This window comes from Raphanus sativus, unplaced genomic scaffold (assembly GCF_000801105.2).
Source record: "Raphanus sativus cultivar WK10039 unplaced genomic scaffold, ASM80110v3 Scaffold3571, whole genome shotgun sequence".
NCBI lineage: Eukaryota > Viridiplantae > Streptophyta > Magnoliopsida > Brassicales > Brassicaceae > Raphanus > Raphanus sativus.
Window position 1 is genome coordinate 4,260 of NW_026618877.1, and position 6,264 is coordinate 10,523.

At 32.8% G+C, this 6,264-nt stretch overlaps 1 pseudogene; it reads left to right on the top strand.

Moving 5' to 3' along the window:
- The first annotated feature begins 1,093 nt into the window (after positions 1-1,093).
- LOC108816488 (UDP-glycosyltransferase 75B2-like) lies at positions 1,094-2,590 on the top strand (annotated as a pseudogene).
- Positions 2,591-6,264: the final 3,674 nt, after the last annotated feature.

The window sequence follows — 6,264 nt, forward strand, 5'->3', positions numbered from 1 at the left end:
AGAGTTACCGGCTTGGGCTTCCGAGTCAATATGAGAGTTTTTTGTTTCTGCTGATGACAAAAAAAAAAAGATGCCTATCTCAACTAATTTTTCTGACCAAGATGCCACATATACATGTAAAAAATAATCGTTTTATAAAAGTATTTTTTTAGAAAATTTAAAATTTTATAAATTTTTTATTATCTAGTAAAATTAACAAAAATAATTAAATAATTAAATTTTAATTTTGTATAAGATATATATTTTTAAATGTTTCGATCATATCATAATATCGTCATTATAAGAGTTATATATGTGTAATAATGATTCAAATTCAATGCTAGTATTGCAGTAGTGTTATTGTCGATTAATCATTAATGTTCACTTAAGAAATTTATGACATGTTAATCTAAATTCTTTAAATGTAAATAACATACTCTCCAAATGTAAATAACACACTTACATACTCTCCAAATGTAAGTAACACACTTGGAGAAATATGAAGAATGAGCAAAACTAAAAAATACTTAGTTGATTTTTAGATTTTCAGGACTAGATCCAAATTTTAACGGGTGAATATAATTTTGGATTTAGATAGTCTGACTGGTAAATTATAGGTCTTATTTAATTTGCTGATTTAAATAAATGTTAAAAGGAAAATGGGGGGAGAGTATTATAGGTCTATTTTTGTTTATTTAATATAAATTTTTGTTTGGTTTTATTAATTAATGAATTAAAATTAGAAAAAATATTGGAAAGTTTGTTTAAAATATACATTGAAAGTGTAAAATAACATTTATAATGAAACAAAAATTTAAAAGATAAAACGATATTTAATATGAAACGAAAAGAATATAATATAGGTATCATTAGGTTGACTTAAAAAAAAATAGACTTGACTTTGGAAAAGCTAGACAGGCGAGAAGTTATGATATCCATCATGGCGTAGATCGTGGATCACGCTAAAAGCGGTAAACCAGGTAACACATGTTATAGTTCATGTTACAAACACCTAATAAAATCCCAGTTGCTCAGTCGTATTTTTGTTTATAAATATATATATACAACAACACAATTTCACAAGGATACACAACACATTTCTCAAGGATACACAACACAAGTTCTCAAAGTCACTTTGGTGGAGCTAAAGAAATGGCACCACCGCATTTTCTATTGGTAACGTATCCAGCGCAAGGTCACGTGAACCCAGCCCTCCGTTTTGCTCATAGACTCATAAGAACCACCAGTGCACGTGTCACTTTAGCCACGTGCCTCTCCATCTATCATTGTTCTTAATATCCTAAACCTCGACAACTTGTACAACCTCTCTCTCCTTACCTTCTCTGATGGATACGACGACGGGGTCATCTCCACCACTGAAGACGTCCAGAAACGTCTCCTGAACCTCGAACATAACGGCGATAAAAACGCTATCCGAGTTCATCGAAGCAAACCGAAATGGAGACTCTCCCGTGGCTTGCGTGATCTACACGATACTTCCCAGTTGGGTTCCAAAATTGGCGCGTAGGTATCACCTTCCCTCTGTTCTCCTATGGATCCAACCCGCTTTGGCGTTCAACCTTTATTACAACCACTCGACCAGAACTAACTCGGGTTTCTTCGAGTTCCGGAATCTTCTTACACTAGAAACCCGTGATCTTCCTTCTTTCCTCTCACCTTCAAACACTAGCAACACGGCACAAGCAGTGTATCTAGACTTGATGGAGTGTCTCAAAGAAGAATCCAACGTGAAGGTCCTCGTCAACACATTCGATTCGCTGGAGCCCAAAGCCTTAACCGCTATCCCGAATATCGAAATGGTGGCCGTTGGCCCTTTACTTCCTCCAGATGGTTTTCACAAAGAGCGAATCAGTTAGAGATCAAAGTAGTTATTCACTTTGGCTAGACTCGAAAACAGAGTCTTCTGTTATTTACGTTTCTTTCGGAACAATGGTTGAGTTGTCCAAGAAGCAAATAGAGAGAACTAGCGAGAGCTCTGATAGAATGTAAAATACCATTTTTGTGGGTTATAACTGAATAAATCAAACAGAGAAGCAAAAATAGAAGGAGAGGAGGAGACGGAGATTGAGAAGATAGCTGGTTTCAGACACGAGCTCGATGAGATTGGTATGATTGTGTCATGGTGTTCGCAGGTGGAGGTTTTAAGACATAAAGCTGTAGGTTGCTTTTTGACTCATTGTGGATGGAGCTCAACGCTTGAGAGCTTGGTTCTCGGCCTTCCGTGGTGGCGTTTCCTATGTGGTCAGATCAACCAACCAACGCAAAGCTTTTGGAGGATTTATGGAGGACAGGTGTGAGGGTGAGAGAGAAACGAGGAAGGATTGGTGGAGAGAGGAGAGATAAGACGATGTTTCGAAGCAGTGATGGAAGGGAAGTCTGTGGAGCTGAGGGAAAACGCCGAGAAATGGAAGCGTTTAGCGATTAAAGCGGGTAGAGAAAGAGGGTTAGCAGATAGGAACATGGAGGCTTTTGTGGATTCTCTATTCAGTGAGGCAGAGAAGGCTAAAGATAAAAATGAGTGCTTGGACAACAAATCTAACTTGCTCAACTAGTTGAAGATTGTTTCTAACCTTGCCCTCTCCTCATTAGTCTCATTAAAAAATAAAATATAAGGATGCATTATCGTTGTCTTGATAAATTCTATGTATTTGAGCAAGTATAAATGTATTTTGATGTACTTTAGAAAACGTTTTCTTATATCATTTTCTTATCACATATTTTAATTAAAATCAACATAAATTGTATACATTGGTTAGAGAACCTAGTATAAGCTCAACGAATGTATATAGTCAAACCTTTGATCTCCTATATATTAAAGGAGAAGCATTCTAAGAAATGTGTTTACACTATAATGGACATGTGTCAGTTTCACAATGATTTGAGAATAAACATTCACACTTTACATAAATTTGTTCACATTACGTACTTGTACTTATGTTTTGTTTTTAATATAAAACTCACATGTAAGGTTCCAAAAAATATCAATTAAAATCTAATTCAATAATAAGATATTAAGATATGAATAAAAAACAACCGAAAACCAACTAATATTCAAATTAAGGTTTTTCAATATGCTAAAACCGAATAGTACCGAACTGAACCGAACATAAATAGATAATATGATTTTTTTTGGCATATACCATACAAACCGAATGGGATGTGATTTTAAATAAAAACCATATTATTTAGATATGATTTGGTTTTATAACCGATTAAACCGAATAAAACCGATCAAAAGTAGAAATATGTAAATATGTATATGTTTATAAAAACGTAAATATCTATTTATATTAAGTTGAACTAAATTATAATTTATAATTTTAAATGAACTATAACTGGTTTGAACTATAATTAAGTAACAACATCACTACAACTAAGGCTTCTTATTTTCTTAGTCTTTTTTATCTCTTTGTTTTTATAATAACTTGACTAATTGAAGCTTATAAAAATTATAAATTTTATAGACAACAATTAGTTGACATTCTTTACAATTTTTTTTTCGTTAGACAAACAGAGTGTGTGTGTTCGAATCGAAGAATTTGAAGAATACTAAAGGACTAAATTGGAATTTTAAAAAACCTTTTTTTTTGTGCTTCAGTTTTGTTTTTTTATTTTTATTTTCAAAATTTAGAGTTTTGATATTAATTCTAGATTTGATTATTTTATTAGATGATAGAAAGCGTTTTTATTCTTTTTTTTTATTCTTTTATTTAATAATATAATAATTTTTTAATAAATGACTTTTTTGACAACATGACTCTAAAATTCGTATAATAATATAATATGATCTCAAACTAAATAATTATGTTTTTTTGGTTTAAGATGTTTCATTCTCTAAAACATAAAAGAAAATAAAAACTTCATCCCGCGTAAGGCGCGGGTCTTATTCTAGTTGCAAATAATAAGGTGCATGTCCGAAGGTATGCACTCTATGCAAAAAACTCATTTTTAAGCCGCCAAAAGCATACTTTCTTTTCTTTCAAGAGAAACCTTTGTAAACAATAAATCCTGGGAGTGGAAAAAAAAGAACCATGTCATGGGGATGGTGTCAAAATGTGCTCATTTTCTCTCCGTTTGTCCTATCCTGCTTTCTTTAATTGATTCAAGGGATTCCCCATGAAATTTGACAATCACAATTGGCATAAACCGAACTTTATATGAGTCGGAAAATGACGCAATTTGATTTGTTCGAAAAGAAGTTTGGATAAATAACACTAAGAAGCGATTTGGGGATCCAGGGACCCCAAACTTGCAAGAAAAGTTGCTAGAGAATGTTTTGGCCTACCATTGGCACTTAGTGTCGTAGGAGAAGCAATGCCATGCAAGAGGAACCATACAAGAATGGTGTTATAGTATAGATGTTTTGAATTCATATGCGATAGAGTTTTCTGGCATGAAAGATAAAGTCCTTCTACTTTTGAAGTATAGCCATGATACCTTAATGGTGGGGATGTCAAAACGTGTTTGCTATATTGCGCTTAATTTCCCGAGGATGATAAAAATTCTTAAAGACAAGTTCATAAGCTTACGGATATGCGAAGGTATTATAGATGGAAGTGAAGGCATAGAAAGGGCTGAGATGGATGAATGATGTAGTTCGTGAGATGGCCTTATGGATTGCATTCTGATTTGGGATACAAAAAGAGTGTTTTCACTGTGCGTGCAAATATTGAGTTAGATGAAAGGCCAAAGGTTGAGAATTGGAAGGTTGTAAGAAGAATGTCACTGATGAAGAACAAGATTCACCATCTCTCTAGCAGTCCTTAATGTCTCGAACTCACAATTTTGTAAAACATGATTTTACATGAATCCTAAGATCTTTAACATATATACTAATCACATAATAGAACTATAAGAAAGATTTGCGGAAAATACCTCAATTCATCATTGCAGAAATCTTCTTGAATGGGTTTTGATCATGGATGATGATCTCTGATCTTTAAGTTGGACTATAAGCCTTTCTCTTCCTAAGAATATCTCTTGAACTTTTAAGTTGGAGTTAGATCTTCTCTCACCTTGCCTACAACATTTCTTTGTATGTTTTTCTTAGATTTTTATTGATTGTTGCTTTGGTCCAAAGCTAACTATTTATAGGTGGGGAGAGGGACGTAGCTTCCTCATCAAGTTTTGATTACTTCCTCACCAAGTCTTTTCTTACTTCCTCACCAAGTCTTTCTTACTTTCCTTGACAAGTTTTTATCCTCTAATCTCAACCAATCCATCAAAGTTGAGTAATGACAAGTGTTCATACTTCTAGAATGATTTATTTATACATTGAACTTTGCTTTCCTTTGATGCATTGAACTTAAATTCAAAACGCCTTCTTACATTGAACATGTTTTCATGAGTCACAATGTGAGATTACTTCCTAGGACATGAATCACTTGTCCATTAGTTAAAGTCATTAGGAAGTTAAACTCCTTTAGTTACCATTTTATTGGTTACCAAGTGCCATTATGATTTAACAATTTCAATAAGAAATAGATTAACATAAGACCACATTATGGGAAAGAAATATTATGTTATCATTCATATACATTCATATAAATATTTCTTACATTTCTCCACTTGGTGTTTGCATATAAATATTTCTTATTGAGAATCATAAGGCTAGGTTATTTGTTAAATCCTTATTTTTATTCGGTCATCATAGTTGTCTTAGATAATCTAGCAAACAATGAGAGACATGGCGGGCACATATTATTTTGCAACATGATTCATTCCATGCACTATTACATTGATTACTATCATAGTTAAACCATTAAGTAGGAGTTCATCATAATGGTCCCTTTTATGTCTATTATATAAAGACTCATTCCGTTATCATAAATCCAACCACAAATAATTGGTGTGCACATTGGAAATGGAATGCAAAAAGATTCAAAAGTCGTTAAGAGCTCATATACATTGTCAAATATATGCTAAGCACAATCAGACAACTTTAAATAGCTATCCATTAGACCTCGTAAGTATGTCTGTGACCATAAGTTTTAGTGCATATATGCATGATGGACAAACTTTTCTCTTTTGAAATCTTATATAAATGAACATATACTGATCTTAATGTCCATATACTTGGATCCTTTAGATATCATGTCTTATTTAAAAAATATGATTGCATATTTCATTATCACTTAAAGAGTCGAACACTTACGATCTGAAACTCAAAGATATTTTTTTTGCAATCATAATTAAATTTTGTAGAAGCCTATTAAATTTTCCACACACAGCATCTTTATTGGACGTTAAAGCAATTACAACTAT